Raw genomic sequence first — 20,898 nt, 5'->3', positions numbered from 1 at the left:
AGAAACTGGCAAGGAAAGAAGGGTAGGTGGACCAAGTAAGTCCAAAACCCAACAGGGAAACAAAATGAAGTCTTAAAGTGGCAGAATAATCTTTGACTCCTGAATCCTGAATATAATGGGGCATGGGTTGGGACCTATGCAGTTTTGCCTGTGCTGCTCTTACTAGCTGCAGTCTTATGTCTGAAGCTATCCCAGACTGGCACTTCACACTGGTGTCTCTCCAGGTCTGAAGTCTCAGGAATAGCCCCAATTCCACCACTCCATTACATGTTTCCCTAGTGGAGACTCTCTGTGGCTGCTCCAACCCCTCATTTCCATTGGCAATGCCCTAGTAGTGGCTCTCTGCAGTACCTCCACCCCTCTGACAGGTAAATACCACATGATATGAGGGAGTGTGAATGCCACTCCTTTGGAAGTGGCAGCCTGAGCCACACCAGGGGCCACTTGAGCCCTGGCTTGGGCAGCTGAGAAGTGCTGTGCTGAAATGCAGAGTGCAGAGTTCTGAGGCACCCCTGGGCACTGAACCTGTGGAGGGCACCCCAAGCTCATCCCCTGAAACCAATTTGCCCTCCTAGAGCTCTAGGGCTGTGATAAGAAGACAGCCTCAAAAATGTTTGCAATGAATTCTGGGTCCTCCTCCCATCGTCTTGATGAGTAGCACCTGGCTTTCTTCCACCCAGAGAAATCTCTTTAGCAAATGTTCACTTGGCCACATCCTTAGTATTCTCTCCTGAACACATTTTTTTTTTTTATTCTTTACATGGCCAAGTTACAAATTTTCCAAATCTTTGCATTATGATTCTGTTTGAAATATAAATTTTGTCTTTAAGTAACTTACTTACTCTCCTATCTCACTTTGTGTGGTTAAAAATAGCCATGCAGCAGCCTGAATGCTTTGCTGCTTAGATATTTCTTCCACCAGATATCCTAACTGGTCATTCTCAAGTTCCACAGTCTATGAAGTCCTCAGTCACAGACACAATTCTGCCAAGGTCTTTCCTGGTTTGTAAAAAGGATGACTTTTATTCCAGTTTCCAGTACCTTAATCCTCATTTCCCATATGAGATCTCATCAAAATGAGCTTCACTGCCCATATTTCTACCAATGTTCTCATCATGACCACTTAACTAATCTCTATGAAGACTCAGACTTTCCCTAAAGTTCTCTTCTTCTGAACCCTCAACAGAATCACCATTAATTCTCCATTCATGGCAATACAGGCTTTCTCTAGCCTAATCCAGTTTCAGATTTTTGTTATGGTAACAATCCACTCCTGGCACCAATTTTGTCTTAGTGTGTTTTCTGTTGTTATAACACAATACCACAGACTGGGTAATTTATAAAGAACAGAAGTTTATTTGGTTCTAGTTCTAGAGGCTGAGAAGCCCAAAAGCATGGCCCTGGCATCATGGCCTAATCACTTCTTAAAGACCACACCTCTGACTACTATTACAGTAGCAACTAAGTTTCCGACACGTTCAAACCACAGCACCCACACATATCAAGATGTCTTCATACTGGCCACAATGAGAGAAGACCTGGTACAATGTAGGGAATTACCTAGTTTCCTCTAAGCTTAATAAAACACCAGTTTTATTTTATTAAAATAAGTCCTCAAAGAACTGCCAGTGAGTAGCATTTTTAAGAAACTTATCTGTGCCATATAATAAGCTACTGTCATTTCTCTCTTGTATGCTCAAAGTTTAATCTGCCACTCGGTAGTTGTAAAAGAGCAAATGAAGAGGTACCTGTACGGATGCCAGTATGTTACTAGTGTCTGTGTGACTTGCTCCAGGCTTCATGCTTTCATAGCTCTATTTCTGATTCTTTTATCTCACAAATGAAAGAAGGTAGGCCAAGAAAGACATTCTACCTTAGTCACACCCAAAGGGTAAATCCATTGACCAGTTTTGAGTCACATCTAATAGATGTCAAAAATCGTAAAATTGTCTAGCTATTGTTAAGGGCCAGGTTAGTCCTCTCGAATGATTTTCAGAGTAGGTTAGCATCTCATTTTAAGGAGTAGAGTTAGGATATGTAGTGAAAGTGTGTTTATGGAACGTCAACACACTAGTAAAATAACTTTCGTCTTGTTTGTGAAGCTAACATTTCATAAGTGCATATTATTTACCAGACAAGGTCTTTCATTTGTGGAATAAATATTTACTGAATACCAATTATGTGCTAAACAACAAGACACACCAAATATTGTGCTTTCGTGGTACTCACATACTGGTCAGGGAGACAGTAAAGAAAACAAATAATAACTGAATTATAAGTTATAGAATAATAAAGGTTAGAGAAGATAAATCATTGAATAGGAATAATATGTGCCAGATACAGGGGCGCGAAAAGGTGCAATTTGAAATAGAGACCAGGGAAGTCTTCCCTGAGAAGCTGACATTTCAGCAACATTTGATAGAAAAGCTAAAGATATTTACCTTATAGCCACTATCTCATTTAATCCACTGGACAACTAAATAGTATGATTATCCCCATTCCTATATAGATATGTGTGTATACATATCTAAATTTATATTTAGATAGAAAATATTTATGAAGAATTGACTCAAGTGATTGTGGAGGCTGAAAAGTCCCAAGATCTGCAAGTTGAGTCAGGTGAGTCAGAAAGCTAGAGACCCAGGGGAGCCAATGGCAATTCTAGTTCAAAGGCCGGCTGGCTCAAAATTCAGGAAGAGTCCATGTTTCAGCTTAAATTTAAAGGCAGAACAAAACTGTCATTTACCCGAGGGAAAGATCAGTCTTTTTCTTCTATTCAGGGGTTCATCTCACTGGACGAGGCCTACCCACATTGGGAAGGTAATCTGCTTTACTCAGTCACCTGACTCAAATGTTAATCTCATCCAAAATTATCATGACAGAAACATTCATAATAATGTTTGACCAAATATCTGGGCATCCCGTGGCCCAGTCAAGTTGAAATTAACCATCACAACTGTAAAATCTCAGTGTACAGTGGTGTCTTAGTCTCTTTTATGTTGCCATAGCAGAATACTACAGACAGGGTAGTTTATAACAAAAAGAAATTTATTATTTACAGTTCTGGAGGCTGAGGAGTCTACAGTTGAGGAACCTGCATCTAGCAAGGGCCTTCTTGCTGCTTCATCCTATAGCAGAAGGTGGAAGTGCAAGAAAGCAGATGCAAGAGCAAACTCACTTTGGTTTTTTTTTTTTTTTTGAGATGGAGTTTCACTCTTGTTACCCAGGCTGGAGTGCAATGGCGCGATCTTGGCTCACTGCAACCTCTGCCTCCTGGGTTCAGGCAATTCTCCTGCCTCAGCCTCCCGAGTAGCTGGGATTACAGGCACGCACCACCATGCCCAGCTAATTTTTTGTATTTTTAGTAGAGACAGGGTTTCACCATGTTCACCAGGATGATCTCGATCTCTTGACCTCGTGATCCACCCGTCTCAGCCTCCCAAAGTGCTGGGATTACAGGCTTGAGCCACCGTGCCCGGCTGCAAACTCACTTTTATAACAAACCCACAAAGATAATTAGAATGACAATCCAAATATTCTGCTTTTGTGGTCAGGGAGACCACATAGCATACTGGTCAGGGAGAAAAACTGTTATAAAATCAATCCATTTATGCAGCAGAGCCCTCTTGACCTAATCACCTCTTCTTAGATACCACCTCCCAGCACTGTGTCAGTCAGAATTAGGTTTCCAACCCATGAACATAGTCAAACCACAGCAAGTAGTTAGGATGTGAGGGGATAGGGATCGGGATGGGGTAGAGTGTGGCTGGGATGAGGATGGAAATGAAGATGGGGATGGAGATGGGGAGGGGATTGGGATGGGATGGGATGGGATGGTGGGGTAGAGTGTGGCTGGATATGAGAATGGGAATGAAGATGATGGAGGGGAGGGGAGGGGAGGGGAGGGGATGCGATGGGATACCACTGCATGGTATAGCATGGCATCACCAGAAAGCTGGATTCAAAACATGACTCCACTGTTTTCTAGCTTGTATGATTTAAGACAAATGATTATAATCTCTGACCTTTGGTTTCCTCATCTGTAAAGTGAGAATAGTCGTGCCTGCCTCCCAGGGATACTGGGAGAATGATAAAAGCTAATGTGTAAGGTGCCTAACACAGTATCTAGACCAGAGCCAACAGTATGTGTGCTGAGTACACTCTCCCCAGGGGGAAGGGAACTGTGCTAGACACTTCCCCAGATGCTGTCTCATTGCACTTGGCTTCTTTTGGGTTTCTCTTTGGAAATGTTTTTATTCTCAACCAGACTAATTAGCCATATTTCTCAGACCCTAAGCTTCATGGGGTTCTTCCGATTGCTTTTCACTCCTTGGAGGCCCAGAAACACTGCAGCCCCCCCAAAAGAAAGGATTCTTGCCAGGTGGTTGGTGGGGGGGCAAGGAACCTGGGTACTCCACTTAGGATTGAGTCATTCAAGGATGGAGAAAACCACAGGCCTGAGGCTCAGTTTTAAGGTTCTGAGCAAAATAAGCTGAATACTTTGCTGGAGTCTCACAAATAGCCCAGCCCTGACTCAAAGCTCCTCTGCCCTGCTTTTGATTTTGTCAAATGTCCCAAAAATTAGATATGCAATTCCCACTTTCTTCTCCACTTGACAGAGAGGAGAGTGGATGTATCCCTGGGCCCTTTTCTCCACCTGCAGTGGGGTAGAAATGAAGTTCATTTCCTCTCGCCTGCACTGCTTATTATAGAAATTTTGCTTATGGGTTTTCCACGTAGACTTAGGCAGAGGCATGGCTCAGCCACTTAGCCATCGGACCTAAGTTGTTTTACTTTCTCGACGTTCAGTTCTTTCGTTTATACAGCACTATTAATATACATCTCTCAAGGCTTCAATTCATAAGTGGAATTTATTGACTTCCTACCATGTCCTAGACACAGGAACGACCTTAACAGCTCTGAGGAGGGATAGCTTCATAGGCATGCAATGTCTGTAGTTGCATGGGGCACTGGGCTCACAAAAGTCATCTGGAAATTTTTAATAACTATTGAAGAAAGGGCTCCACATTTTCACCTAGCACCAAGCCTGGTAAATTTAGCAGTCAGCCATCATGGCTCTAAGAGACAGGAATTACCCTTATGTTCCTTTTACAGATGAAAAAATTATGATGCAGAAAGGTTCAACAACTTGTCCAAGGCCACACAGCTAGCAAGTAGCACAAGAAGGAAGTTTCTTTCTGATCCATGCTTTGAAATGCTCCTGGATAGTGCCTTCCTGGTGAGAGAATGTAATTCAAAGTCGTTACTCTGTGCTTCCTAACTCCAAGTGGCTTCCATCCCCTGCCATTCTCACTTCCCAGCGCCCAAGTAGTCTTTATCCACATGCTTATGACTCTTAGCCCAGCGGCTTTTAAGAAATGATCCCCATGTTTCAGATGCATACGATTATTGAATATAGTGCCTGGGAGGCCTGCTACAGTTAAGTCACTGCCCTGTCAGTAGGTTGAGGCAGGATTTTTTTTAAAGGAGCAGAGTTGGGTTATCAATGCCTGCTATCACTCATGAGGACAAGTAACAAGACATCAGAAAGTAGATGGAGCCTCCGGTTGCTGGGACAGTCTCCTATCCTGGAAGAGACTCATTTTTTAAAAAATTATTTTAACCAATTAAATTTTGGGGGGACAGGGTCTTGCTCTGTCACCCAAGCTGGAGTGCAGTGGCACCATCATGGCTGACTGCAGCCTCTAACTCCTAGGCTGAAGCAATCCTCCTGCCGTGGCCTCCCAAGTAGCTGGGACTACAGGCATTTGCCATCATGCCTGGCTAATTGTCACTTTTTGTAGAGAGGGGGTCTTGTTGCCCAAGCTGGTCTCAAACTCCTGGTCTCAAGAGATCCTCCTGTCTCAGCCTCCCAAAGTGCTGTGGTTAAAAGATACTCCTGGTCTCAAGAGATCCTCCTGGCTCAGCCTCCCAAAGTGCTGTGAATACAGATATGAGCCACCATGCCCAGCCTCTCTGTTTCTTGACAACAGAATAATCAAGACTATCTCAGGTCTATTGCAGGGTTTGGGAGTGAGCAGAAAGTTGGGGGTGTGGTGTATGAATTGTGAGAAACCCTCTCCCGGAAGCAGCAGGGCTAGAAAGCCAAGACAAGAGAAGTGGCTGTAAAAGGGCCCTGGGTCACTGTACCAGGCATCTGGGGGTAGAGGGCAAGTCTCTCACGACAGAATTAGAAATAGATCAAGACTTGACTTGTGAATCTGGACCCAAGACAGGGACGAGGGTTGCGGCAGGAGCAAGAATCTGTGCCTCCTAGACTTGGTTTCATCCTTCCTTTTTTTCCCTTTGTTTTACCTCTGTATTTGGTGTTGATGGTGGTTGTTATTTTATACAGTAAGTGTATGTGTAAAGGAACCAGGAGAATAGGCCTGTGATCTTGCTTGGGCCAGACTTTGAAAGGAGGGTGAGGAACATATGCCCAGGTAACTGTTTTGCAGCATGTGGTGGTGGCAGCTGGAATAGAATTCAGGGAGGACAAGAAGAAAGCAATGGTCAGGAGGAAGAGGTAAGTCCTTTAGATTACTTGGATGTCCCCTGGAGCAGTAGTGCTTTTTCATGTGCATGGTAATCACCAGGACATCTGCCTGTTAAAAGGCAGACCCTGATTCACGAGGTCTGAGTGAGGCCTGAGACGCTGCCCTCTGTCAAGCTCCAGATGAGGTTGATGCTGCTGGTCCACAGATTGTACTTGAAGCTGCTGAGCCCTAGAAAAGGGACAGTCCCTTACACATGGGGCTGCCATTCAGATCTGTTTTACTGGGGAGATTCGAACAGGAGGAAAAATGCCAACAGGATATTTTCAGGGAAGAATGCATCCTTTCAAACAAAGCCTAAAAGCTCTTGGGGTTCTCACTACAAAGAGAATGGCCAGGAGGAAAGAGAAGTTGAATATTTTCATTGACAGGTTACATTGCTTTTTTGTGAAGGTCAGTATGATCTGAGGAATGACTGAAAGCCCCAGCTGTGTCTCGTATCCCTCCCACCTTACTAGGGTGTATGAAATTCCTACCATCATGAAAAATGACTGTATTTTACTATGGCACCATTTCCTCAGGAATGTTCCACTCAGAAGGGTTGTTCTTAGGTATTAATTGATACAAAAAATAAGAGTTCTGTGATCAAATTAATTAGGGCAACACTGATGAAATAAAGTGGAATATGATTCTTTACTGTGAGACTCTTCAGAGCACGTCCAGCGCTCACATACGTGGGGAACAGCTAAGGTAGGAACCAAACTGCCGGAGCATTTCCTAACCTCGTCTGATTACAGAGCTCTCTCTGTTTCTGTTTCTCTCTAGCTCCCTTCCTTTCTTCCTTTAGGAGCAATCAAATGAGTGCCAGTTACATCAACAAAATGCTGGAGGTGGGAAAATTCCTTGTTTGTTTCAACAGAGATTTATCTTTTTAAGTATTCAATATTCATAGCCAGGCAGCCACAAAAACACTCCTACACTTCCAGTGTGAGTTTAAATTGGTATCAGTTCCAAAGTTACTTGGAACTATGAAGGAAAAACAACCAAACTATTTATAAACTTTAAGACAAAATATTAACTTCTGTGATTTTAGATTTTTTAATTACCCCAAATATAAAATTTTTCGAACAAAGCTTTGGGAATGTTCAAAATTATCTATGAGAGTGTCACTCCGTTTAATACACTCATCTGTCATATGAAGTCATGACAAATATCCATGGAATCATACAGAAGTGTGCTTACGCTATTTTGCTATATCAATTGCAAAACGTAGCTGCCATTCGTCACTCCTCCCTCTATTCGTGACCTGTGCAAATGACTGGGGAGCCCCGTCCCATCCAGAGGTGGTGTTTACTTCCCCACGCTGGAATTCAGGCTGGCCTTGTAACCTGCATTGGCAAAGTGTGGCAGTGACAGTGTGGCATACCAGTTCTGCACCTCAGCATCTCTGCTTCTGTTTTCCCTCCTGGAATCTTGTCACTGCTATGTCCATACCCCCAGGCTGGCCTCTAAGAGGATGAGAGACCAAGGATAGGAGTGCTATGAATTCACCAGCAAGTGAGAGAACCCAGCCAAGGTTGTAGACCTATTAGCAAGCCCCACTGAAACTAGAGTGACTGTGAAATCTTCTAGCTAACCCCTGAACTCATTTGCAATCATGAATGGTCATTGTTTTAATAGGTGATAATAGATAACTGATAGTTACAATGTCTTATAAAAAGAAAAAAATCACAGGGTAAAATATTATGTCAACTAATGTGAAATTGTTATAAAGGAATTATGACCAAAAGAAAAATGATATGCATGAAAATGTGATGAATGGTTGTTTTACAAGAGCAAGCTTATTAAAATATTGATATATTTTTATCTCTCTACCCTTGTGCATTTCCAAATTTTCTTTGATGAGCATGCGTTATTGTCATAATGTTTGCATAATATACAAACGGTTTATTTAGCAATAATAACTCGGGAGTTGGCCGGGTGCAGTGGCTCACAACTGTAATCCCAGCACTTTGGGAGGGCGAGGCAGGCGGATCATGAGATCAGGAGTTCAAGATCAGCCTTACCAACATGGTGAAACCCCATCTCTCTAAAAATACAAAATAAAAATTAGCCGGGCATGGTGAAGCGTGCCTGTAATCCCAGCTACTCAGGAGGCTGAGGTGGGAAAGCCAAGATCGCACTACTGCACTCCAGCCTTGGTGACAAAGCAAGACTCTATCAAAAATATATAAATAAGTAAATAACTTAGGAGTCTTAGGGATAGTTGGTATCTGCCACATACTCTACTATCCAGACTGGTTCAAAGTGCGTGTTTTAATAATCATAAAACGCCTTATAATCTGTAAGGTGTTACTGTTTTACTATGGTGCCTACTTTCATAATTGTCAGGCACTCTAATAAGATGCCACACTTTATGCTCCAAAACTGGTAGGGTTTTTACATTTTATTTTTATTTCAGTTAAGAATATATTAACCCTAAAAAGCCAACGAATTGACAATCCGAAGATTTGAGCAAACTTCCTTATCATTAAGTAATATATAATGGCAATAATAAACACAAGCCCTGTCTGTGTCATACAGCAACTTCTCAGGCTAAGCAGAACTGAGCTTTCATCTTGAATGGCAGCTTTGGAAACAGGATCATGCACAGAGCATCCCTTGAACTGTTTACAGAGACAGTAACGTGAGGAGCACACCCTCCCAAGATAAAAGCTGCTTTATGGTATATAAAGAACGTCCTTTGAAAGTACTACTAAAATTGAAAATAAGACTTTGTAGTTCTCCAACAACTTTCATGCAAGCATCTGAAAACCTTTTACCGACATACACCTTTAATCGGCACAACCGCCTGAGGGTAAGTAACAAGTTTTACTATCCCCATTTTATAGGTAGAAAACTCAAGGTAGAAAGGTACCAGAAAATGATACATGCTAGTTAAATTTATTTGGTTGCGAATAACATAAAAAATTGGCTAATCAGGAAATAATGCTTTATATAAATATATTTATATAATATATATAAGATATAAGTATATATAATATATAGTATTGTATCTTACAATAATTATTAAAGAACAAAAAAATTAAAAATAAAAATAAATGTGTGTGTGTGTGTATGAAGGACATAGTAAGGCACATGGCTATGACAGAAGGAATTTGGGCAGCACAAGGGCTTTAGGTTCCAGCAATGAAGTCTCTTCAGGACTGGTGTCTGGATGAAGCTGTTTCAGCCATGTGTCACTCCATTCAAACAAACTGTAGAGACAGAATGCCTGAGCACCCTGGTTGAGTCACAGGCCAATTCTATGAGTATTGTACAATATGGTTGAGGAGTAACTCCCCAAGAGAAAGAAAGATGTTAGGTAGACACAAAACTATCTATGCATATTTTGGAATGAATGAAGTGTAAAAGGAAGCTTTTTTCAATTTTTTCCTGTCCATCACTTATTATTCAGCTCTTTTTGGAACCAACCAGAATCTTCTAGAAACTAGGAAGGAAGGGAGTGTCTTTGAGCCTAGCCCACAGTCCGGCAGAGAGTTAGTTCAATAAAAGAATACTGACTAAGTGAATGAATAAATCTGTGCATTCTTGAACAAAATATTGAGAAATAGTATTTGTCAATTTTCTCTTATGGTTTTGTACACACTTCAACAACCTGGTCCATTTCCGGGTTCCCTTTCAACAGGCATTAAGTGCCTACCCACCCAGGCCTCCATATCCTAGAGTTCTTCCTTCTCAGGGGTGTTCAGAACTAGCTCTAATATGGCCCATCCAGAATTCATTACATCTTCTTCTTTTTTATTTTTTTAATTGAGACAGAATCTTGCTGTGTCACCTAGGCTGGAGTGCTGTGGTGTAATCTTGGCTTCCTATAACCTCCATCTCCCTGGTTCAAGCGATTCTTGCATCTCAGCCTCCTGAGTAGCTGGGATTACAGGCATGTGCCACCATGCCTAGATAATTTTTCTGTTTTTAGTGGAGACAGGGTTTCACCATGTTGGCCAGGCTGGTCTCAAACTCCTTACCACATGAGAGCCACCTGCCTCAGCCTCCCAAAGTGCTGAGATCACAGGTGTGAGCCACTGTGCCCAGCCAGAATTCATTACCTCTTCAAGCCTGAGACCTCTTCTGCCTTAATGTTCTTACCTGTTAAAATGTAATGATAACAATTCTACCTCGTAGGGTTGTTATAAGGATTAATGGAGATAATATTAGTAAAGCATTCAGAGTAATCCTGGAACATAGTAAGATACTATTTGTTGGTTGCTATCATCATCATATCGATATTATCATTATTCTTGTTACGGAGCACTGTATATTTAATACCAAGAATTTCCCATTCACTGTTGCCAATTACTCTCAGCACAATCAGAGTTGGTTGAGCTGAGGTTGTGCTGAGTTATGTAGGGTTGTTTGTTCCCATGAAATGAGTAACGAAATGAAACTCAAGGAATTTACGTTATCAGCTCAAGGTCTGTCAGTTACTAGACGTCATCTTCCACTGCTTATCTCTAAGGACTGTCTTCTTCCTCTTACAACGTGTTACTTCCCAAAATAAAAGGTAAAGAGTATAGCTAAAAATAGTGAACTTGCAATGGTGGAATTCCAGGCACGTAGAAGGAAACATCTCTCCTGTGACCCACAACACATCTTAAACAGGAAATCTTGCTGGCTATGAACTCCATTCATGATATATACCCAAGCATTTTCCCCACTAAACTTCAAGTTCCTTCAGAGTAGAGAAGTGCTCTCCCAGCACCAAGCATCGTTCCTGGCATTTGGTAAGTATAACACATGCACTATATAGCCAATACATGCACTATATACTCTACAGGAGAAAAGCATTAAACATTCTCCAAAATGTGTCTGTGGTTTGTATCCCATGGAGAGTTACCTTTTCTTCTCCCTTCTTAAGATGTCTTTTTTTTCCCTTACCCTCGTTAATAAAAGAAGGAATATTTACTTGGCTTTTCAAATGTTAATATTCCTTACTCAGCCCTCTCCCTAATCTGGTCTTTTCTTCTTCTCTGAACCCAGCCTGTCACTATGGCCACTTACTTGTCCCATGAACAGTATAAGCTCAACGTGCCCCAAACCATGTTTATCATCTCTGCCAATTTCTACTCCTCCCAAATTTGTTCTTCCTCCTGTAATTTCTGTTCTCTCTAGAATGCATCATCCACCAAGCCAGAAACCTCAGGGTCATCTCTCATTCCCATCACACTTCCTCACCCATCAAATACTTCAAGACTGCCAATTCTGTCTCTGTAAGTATCTTATATTTTTTCTCTAATCTCTCTTCCCACCACTTGTAGGCTGCCATCACCCCTAGCATGGACTAGTGCTACAGTCCTTTTGTCTTCTGTCTTTTCAATCTATTTATTACTGAGTCAAAGTGTTATTTTTGAGCAGAGATGAACTAGCCATTCACCAAACTGGTTTTCCTTTCCTCCAGAGTAACAGCTTGGCTAGGCAGGACACCAGACTATGCCACCTCAAAATATGCCTCTTTGGTATAGTATTATCTTGAGCCAATTATTTGGAGACCCTGCAGGCAAGAGAATCTTTGAAAACAGAGTAGAAGTTACCCTTTTGTAAGGAAAATTTGCATCTGTAAAAAAAAAAAAAAACTCCATATGCAAGAATCTTAGCCTGTTTTATGCTGCTGTAACAGCATACCACAGATTAGGTAATTTACAATGGACAGAGATTTATTTGGCTCATGGTTCTAAAATCTAGTAAGTTCTTGCTGCATCATTGCATGGCAGAGGGCATTACCATCACATGGCAAGGGAACAAGAGACGGGGCTAAACTCATCCTCAGGTCCTAGAAACATCTTAAAGATCCTACCTCTCAATAGTGTTTCATTGGGAATTAGTTTTCAACCCATATACTTCCGAAGACACATTGAAACCATAGAAGGGTGTCTCCTTCTTTGTACCAGGAAGAAAAGGATGACTACACCTCTAAAGATTCTTATCAGCGGGAAAGGTACTGACTTAATCTGCATAACAAACTTTACACTTGTTTACTAGGCTTTTCCTGGGTATTTCTCTATAACCAGCCTTCCTCATACCTTTCTTTCATTTCAACAGACATGGTATTTAAACCTGAATTCAAAGCCACTTCTGTGAGATTTATTCACTTATCCTTGCTTGTCTCCAATCTACAGTGAAGTATACATGTTAATAAATCCCCAGTTTTCTCTTGTTAGTCTATTTTTTTGTTACAGAGATCTGTCCCAACTAAGAATTATAAAGGGTAGATGTTTCTTCCTGTACAGCTCCATTTCCCAGACTCCCTTGCTGTTAGCAGTGGCAGTGTGACTGTGCTGACTGAGCTCTGGACAGTGGAATGTAGATGGAAGTGATAGCCTATGTTCATCTGCAACTCTGAATACCTTCCTTGAACCCAGTCCTTGCTCTCACCAATCGAAATGCTTGTCACTGGAAAATAATCTTGCAGGGCATTTAATTACTGAGGTTTCAGAATTTCTCTATTGGAACACCTACCTTTGCCGTAATTGATATATCTTTCTATAGCAGATATTTGACCTGCTTAAAACCTTCTAATCTCTGCCCATCATCTTTGAGATTAAGTCCAGAGTTAGTTATCCAGCTCTGGCTCTGTCAAATTCTGGCTCTTTCAAATTCTCTAATCATTTCTCTTACCAGTAAGGTCACACATTTCACTTTCCAGGTTTATCCAAATACATGTCAGCTCCCCCACTCCCAAGGATAGCTCATATATCTTTTTATCTATCCTTGACTATCTTCCTGGTCTTTGAAATACCCTATTATGTATATTATAAACTTAGTTTATATTAACCTTCAAAGATTAGTTCAAGTGCCGTCTACTCCAGGAACCTCTCTCATCCTCTTTCAATCCAGGCTAATTTCCCCTCCCCTCAGTGCTTCCCTCTACCTCAATGTATCACAAACTACCTTGCAGTCCCAATAATGTAGCCATCTGGTCTACCCAATAGGCTGAAAGGATCAGCCCTGAGAGGGGTCTATGACTTGTCCGTCACTATATCCCAGCTCCTACCCTAGAGCCAGTGTAGCCTATACAGTCATCCCTCAGTATCTGTGGGGGACTGGTTCCAGGATCCCCAGTGGATACCAAAATTCACAGATGCTGAAGTTCCTTATATAAAATGGTGTTGTATTTGCACATAACCTATGCATTCTCCTATATGCTTTAGTTACTAGATTACTTATATTACTTAATACAATGTAAATTCCATGTAAATTGTTTTTATATTGGATTGTTTAGGAAGTCATGTCAAGAAAAAAAGTTTATGCAGACACAACCACCATCATTTTTTCAAATATTTTTTGATCCACATTTGGTTGAATCCACAAATGTGGAACCCACAGATACAGAGGGCCAACGGCATATGCTTATTGGATTGAAACCTTTCTCATTCCAGCTGACTTATTTCCTAGGCTAATGATCTGCTTTCTTTGTTCATGAGGCTTCTTTGTTATGCAAAAGTACTCCAAGAAAGCCCAGGTCCTTTTTTTTTCTCTTTTTGGAATCTGTCTGTTTTATTTGGGTCACCTAAGTATGCTAGAGTTTACTAGCTCCAGGAAAATGATCAACAGAGACGGGGGTGGTAAGGAGATAACAGCCTCAGCATTCATTTTTCATCCCTAGCGCTGCTGCTATATGTAAGTCCTTGCTCAGTTGTAACGGACCACCAGAAAATGAGTGCTTATGCTAATAGCTCCCCTTCCTTTACACCAGCTCAGCCACAGGGTTTCTGAGGCCACCACACTCAATATTCAGGCCTCTCAGGCCCCCATGAAGGTACCTCTTTCTAGGAACCCACCTTTCAGCTGGAGCAACTCTCTGAACACTCCCACAACCATACCCTTCACCCAGTCCCCGAAGACCCAACCAACTCATTATGCCGCCACTGTCTTCAAATCTTGAAGAAGTCCCTCTCTACTTTAGACTGTACCTCAAACAGTCTATACTTCCAGCAAAAAAGAAAAATGTTGTGAGATTAGAACTGAGTTGGGGGAGATCGATCCAAGATGGCCGACCACTAACAGCTCGGGATTGTAGCCCCCAGTGAAAGCTCAGAGAACGAGACGACGCCACACTTTTAGATGAATTTTTGTCACTCACCGATTAGCCGATTCCCAGTGGAGGAGCCCCATGGGTCGCCAGCGCGACTCTTGTGGCCGCCGCAGGGGTTTTGCCGGCGTCTCGGCGCACCAGCTCTTCATGCAGAGTAAACAGGACTGCTTCCCCTACTGACCGGAGTTTGGAGCTCCAGGAAGTCAGAGCCGCTTGTTGCGGACCCAAGAGGGAAGCCAGACCAGAGATTCCCGGGCAGAAGAGCACCATCAGTCTTACCGCTGCTATTTAGGCCGCCACAGTGGGTTGCTCGGATCCCAGCACTGGGAATCAATAAGTCGGACATCGACTCAGAAACCTAATTAGAAAGGCGGTTCATCTACAATGAAGGGAAAAGAAACAGCCTAAGAAGGCCGAGTATACTCAAAATCAGAACCCATCAGCAACGGAACAAGCCCTGATGGAAAAGGACTCATCAGCAAGGGAACAAGCCCTGATGGAAAAGGACTCATCAGCAACAGAACAAGTCCTGATGGAAAAGGACTCATCAGTAACGGAACAAGCCCTGATGGAAAAGGACTCATCAGCAACAGAACAAGTCCTGATGGAAAAGGACTCATCAGTAACGGAACAAGCCCTGATGGAAAAGGACTGTGATCCATTATCTGAAGTAGGCTTTAAAAGGTGGATGATAAGAAACTTCTGGGAGTTAAAGGAACTTGTTCTAACCCAATGTAAAGAAACTAAGAACTTGGAAAAAAGGTTAGATGAAATGTTGAAAAGAATAGACAATATAGAGAGGAATACAAATGAACTTATGGAGTTGAAAAATACAACACGAGAACTTAGTGAAATATGTACAAGCTTAAACAGCAGAATGGATCAAGCAGAAGAAAGGGTATCAGAGGTCAAAGACCAACTTAATGAAACAAAACGACAAGACAAGAATGGAGAAAAAAGGATAAAAAGGAATGAGCAAAGTCTCCAAGCAATATGGGACTATGTGAAAAGACCTAATATACGCTTGATTGGTGTACCTGAATGTGACAGAGAGAATGAATTCCATTATCCAGGAAAATTTTCCTAATTTAGCAAAGCAGGACACTATTCAACCCCAGGCAATACAGAGAACACCACAAAGATATTCCTCAAGAAGACCAACCCCAAGGCACATAATCGTTAGATTCACCAAGATCGAAACGAAGGAGAAAATATTAAGGGCAGTCAGAGAGAAAAATCAAGTTACCCATAAAGGTAAGCCTATTAGGTTTACAGCAGATCTCTCAATGGAAACCCTACAAGCTAGAAGAGAGTGGGGGCCAATATTCAATACACTTAATCCACAGAACTTTCAGCCCAGAATTTCATATCTTGCCAATTTAAGCTTTACATTTGAAGGAAAAATAAAATCTTTTAGGAACAAGCAAGTACTCAGAGATTTTATTACCACCAGGCCTGCTTTACAAGAACTTCTAAAAGAAGCATTATACACAGAAAGGAACAACCAGTATGACCCTTTCTAAAAATACACCAAAAAGTAAAGAGCATTAACATATAGAAGAATTTTTATCAACGAAAGGACAAAATAGCCAGTTAATATCAAATGGCAGCAACCCTAAATTTAAATCGACCAAATCTCCCAATCAAAAGATACAGACAAAATCTAACGGTATATCCAAAGATATACATAGACTCAAAATAAAGGGTTGGAAAAAAAAAAATGTACCAACCAAATGGAGAGCAAAAATAAATAAAAAGCAGGAGTTGCAATTTTCACATTTGACAAAATAGATTTCAAAGCTACAAGGATACAAGGGTAAAAGGATTAATGTAATAATAAGAGATCTTAACACCCAGATACATAAGACCCATAATGAGATTTAGATTCAACGAGACAGAAAATTGATAATGATATCCAGGACTGGAACTAAGATCCAGAACAAATAAACTCAATAGAGCTCTCCATTTTAAACACACAAAATATACATTATCCACAAAATCTAACAATATATCTAAAGATATACAAAGACTCAAAACAAGGGGATGAAAAAAAACTCACCAACCAAATGGAGAGCAAAAATAAATAAATAAAAAGCAGGAGTTGCAATTCTCACACTTAATAAAATAGATTTCAAAGCTACAAGGATGCAAGGGTAAAAGGATTAATGTAACAATAAGAGATCTTAACACCCAGATACATAAGACACATAATGTGATTTAGATTCAACGAGACAACAAATTGATAACGATATCCAGGACTTGAACTCAGAGCCAGAACAAATAAACACAATAGAGTTCTCCATTTAAAAAAAAAAAAAAAAAAAAAAAGAACTGAGTTGGGGAAAGCAGTCTGCCTACTTCTTTTTTTTTTTTTATCCTGAAACTCCAAAAGGTTATTAACTTCTTTAATCCCTGAAACTTAAAAAGGCTATTAACTGCTTGCGTGAAGAGTAAAGAAAATTTAGATCTCAGCAACACAGACTAGTTAGCTTTGTTAGGAGAGGAAGGAATGCCTTTCCTTCATTTCCAGTATCTCTACAGCGGCATCAAATGAAACACAGTTAAGTTTCTCAACCACCCTGCTACAGCACCCATCATTTTGAATGCCCACTATGCCACTAGTGCTAACAAGGCCTTGTCCATTGAGGAGCTCATGGCATGGTTGGGAAGTTAGATGACTCAATGCAAAATCAAAGTGTGGTGCATTAGGGCTGGGCTAGAAGGAGCCCCAAGTGTGTCGCAGATGCACACAGCAGGCACCTAGCCCCACTTGGCAAATCAGAAGAGGCAACAGCAGAGCTGAGCCTTGGAGAACTAGGAGCAGTTGTTCAGGTAAAGCAGGAAGGCATAGAGGAGGTGTTTTTCTTGTTTCCTTTCCATTTAAGCTATAAAAATATTCTTCCTTTTGTTAACTAGAGATGAAAGGGAAGCATTAAAGATCTTTAGCGTGAGCATGACATGATGATGGGGCAAGCTGGAGGGAAGCCAAATTGGAGGCAGGGGAACTAGTTCCAAGGCTCATTCTCTCCTTTCCTCCGGGATGAGCTGTCTGCTAATTATCTCCTGCCAAAGAAGCCAAAGGCCCAGAGGCCCATGATGACGCAGCACTAAGGGGTCCCTGCTTTTGCTAGAATTATTCCTGATACTCTTGACAGAAGACTTGGCTTCCCCAGTCTCTGATTCTTTTGCAAATCCCCAGAATTCACTTACGGTGTCTGCCCTAGAGCTTTTGTAAGCTGAACTCAAACCCAAAAATGCCCCCCTTGACTAACAGTTCTCTCAGGGTGGAACTAAGGATATCAGTCTAAAGGGAAAAACCCACAGCATGGAGTTCCCCTTGGCTAAAGGAGAAAGCATGTGCACAGTGGTGTGGCTTAAAGACCTACAGTGCTCCTTGACCTTGAAGGGTTGGGCTCAAGTTCATGGTTCTTTTGAGACTGTCAGAAGCCACAGTGAGTCATAACCCTGTTTGTCCTGGGAGAAGGGAGGGTAATGGGGTGTGAGTCACAATGGAGAGACTCAGTAGTATGGGGCTTGAGAAAGGCCTTTAATAGTGATGTCCTCCAGTGTCTTCTAATTTCTCATGTCCTTTCAGACTTTGAGCTGTACAAGGGGCTAAAAGGGGGACTGTATGGTGGTCTCTTATTAATTAGAATGGATAATTAGAGAGTAAGAGAAAAACTAACAAACAAAAGAAGGCCAGAGATAAGAATGGCCCTGAGGAATTCGAATTCCAGGCAATCTTAAAAAGAATAATAATGAAAGGTGTCTTGTTTTTCCTGCAAAAAATGTGACTTGGTAGCACCATGAGTGTATGAGTAATCTCGGGGACAAATCTGCCTGCACTGGATCCCTGTTCTGCCTCTCCTTAAATGTGTGAACATAGGCAAGTTGTCAAACCTCTGTGGACATTAAGCAACATATTCTTGAACAATTACTATATTGCAAGCACTCCACTTGGTATCTTATTTGCGTCATCTCAAATAATTCTATCCCTATTTTATAATAATGCATTCATTACAGGGTCATTGGGGAGATTAAAGGAGATAGCCCAGTGAAAGGGTGTAACTGCTGGCACAGTACAGGGATGAAATAAGTATGATTTTCCTTTAACCTGCTCCTTTTTAAGAAAGTACACATATACATCTTGGGCTATAGGTTTTCTCTGAGCATGTTTACTTTAGTCAAATTGATACATGTCTCCCTTGCAAAAGGAAAAAAAAAGCCTTTAATTTTGGTCATTCTTGCACTGTACAGCTTTATGTGCATTTTCACCAACATTAACTTCACACACATCATTCTAATTATGATTTGTCACCTGTGGTATCTTAGAACTATTCCCACAGAACATATTAGCGAAGAGCCAATCTGTTTACACAACAAAGAGAACTGGGAATAACCCTGTTTTTAATGTACCTATTCCTGTGAGATCCTGAAGTTAGAAAGAGACAGCTCCCCTGACTTTGCTGCCCTGACTTTTGGGTTATACAAATCAAGTTGGCTTGACACAGGAAACAGCACTCCAATCCAGATTTTAACAAACTGGAAGGGAGATTGAGAGAGACAGGATGAGCCTCTCCTTCGGGCACCAGAGTTCTCACTTGAAGTTGTGATTCCTTGGGTAAATCTTGCATCTTACAGAAGATAAAATTATGTAATAATTTAAAACTATGACTCCCTAAACTATGAGGATGCAAAGGCACAAGAATAATATAACGGATTCTGGGGACTTGCAGGAAAGGGTAGGCGGGTGGTGAGGGAAAAAGACTACACATTGGATGCAGGGTACACTGCTCAGGTGATGGGTGCACAAAAGTCTCAGAAATTACACCTGAAGAACTTATCCATGCAACCAAACACCTCCTGTTCCCCAGAAACTATTGAGAAAAAAGCCAAAAATTGAACAAATATTAAAGTAAACTATGAACTTTAGTTGATTATGATACATCAGCGTAGGTTCATCAGTTGTAGCAAATGTGTCACTCTGGCGAGGGATGTTAACAGCTGAGTAGCTGTGGTTTTGTGGGGGCAGAGGAGATATGGGAAACCTCTGTACCTTCCTTTCAAATTTGCTGTGAACCTAAAACGCCTCTAAAAAATAAAGTATATTAAATAAAAGATATGACTTGGTAACATCACATGAAATTTAGTATTCAACCCAAGACTAGAGCCTTCTTTGGCTCCGTCTGATCAACAGCTTATCCCTTATGAGAGTTATCAAGCCTTTATACAAAATAAATATATATAAATATAAAACATATAAATAACTATATATATAACGTATAAACAACTACACACACACACAGACACACACACACACACACACACACACCATACAGCTCCCTAAAAGCTAGGATTGTGGAATTCTTTTCAATGAATTATCCATGGATTAATAGTACACATAAATTGCTCTAAAAATTACTAATAAATGAAAGAAGGAAGGAGAGAAAAGACTGAACTTCAGCTACACAGGAGACTTGCTAATTCCTGTCTGTCCAAGAACTAAGAGAGATATTGTAGGGTCCAGCCCTACAGGGTCCCATGAGTCCCTCTCTGCTGGTGTGGAGACAAGAAGCTGCGGAAATAAAGACACAAGACACAGAGATAGAGAAAAGAGAGTTTGGGCCCCGGGGTCCACTGCTACAAAAGTGCAGAGACCAGCAGTGGCCCCGAATGCCTGGGTGCTCTGACTTTTATTGAGTACAAAGCAGGGAGCAGGGCAGGTAGGATGAGGTAATGGTCAGTGATAGGGTCAGCTAAATGACTTGTCTTGGAGACAGGGGCCCAAGACTTGGAAGAAGCCGAGGTGAGGAGAAAACCTAAGGCGTCAGCACTTTCTTCATACTTGTCAAGCAATAACAAGGTCACTAAGATTTGTTTCTAATTCTTATCTTCTAAGAAAAAGAGGAACCTGGTGCAGAAGCAGAACTTGAAAGCTGACATGGAACGTGACCACTGAAGCACAGCATCACACAGAGACAATTAAGTTCCCAGACGTCTGTGGGCTTCCCTGACAGCCGTCAGGCTTACCACAAGAGCTTGGTGAAGCAGAGTTTTCTCCTCACTCCCCCGAGGAAGGAGACGTCTCGGCCATCTTGGACATCTCTTTTCCTAGCTGGCTAAACAGCAGGTGCTTTCACAGCACTGACACGGTCACACAGCCAAGGCGTCCTCCGGCAGCCCTTATGCAAGTGTGAGAGGACTTAGAGCATCTTGCCTTAGGGTCACCTCTTTTCCAAAGCCACTTCAGTCCCATACTTCTTGACCTGAGAATTATTAGTAAGATTAAAAATTATGTGATTATATAGATGT

General features: G+C 41.5%; 1 protein-coding gene across 9 annotated transcripts in view; it reads right to left on the bottom strand.

Annotated features, from left to right (window-relative positions):
• LOC103792108 (uncharacterized) overlaps positions 1-20,898 on the bottom strand; it is a 342,458-nt gene that overhangs the window by 211,592 nt on the left and 109,968 nt on the right. For 8 of the 9 annotated variants that reach the window (XR_013533196.1, XM_078367508.1, XM_078367503.1 and 5 more), the window contains one exon: positions 20,192-20,852. The exons of the other annotated variant lie outside the window; for it this stretch is intronic. The gene's annotated coding sequence lies outside the window, so the exon portion shown is untranslated. Of the gene's footprint in view, positions 1-20,191; positions 20,853-20,898 lie in introns of those variants that run through there. 9 annotated transcript variants of the gene reach the window in all.

This window comes from Callithrix jacchus, chromosome 3, assembly GCF_049354715.1.
Source record: "Callithrix jacchus isolate 240 chromosome 3, calJac240_pri, whole genome shotgun sequence".
NCBI classification, from domain to species: Eukaryota; Metazoa; Chordata; class Mammalia; order Primates; family Cebidae; genus Callithrix; species Callithrix jacchus.
The sequence above is the reverse complement of the archived record's forward strand: the minus strand, read 5'-3'. Positions and strand labels throughout refer to the sequence as shown.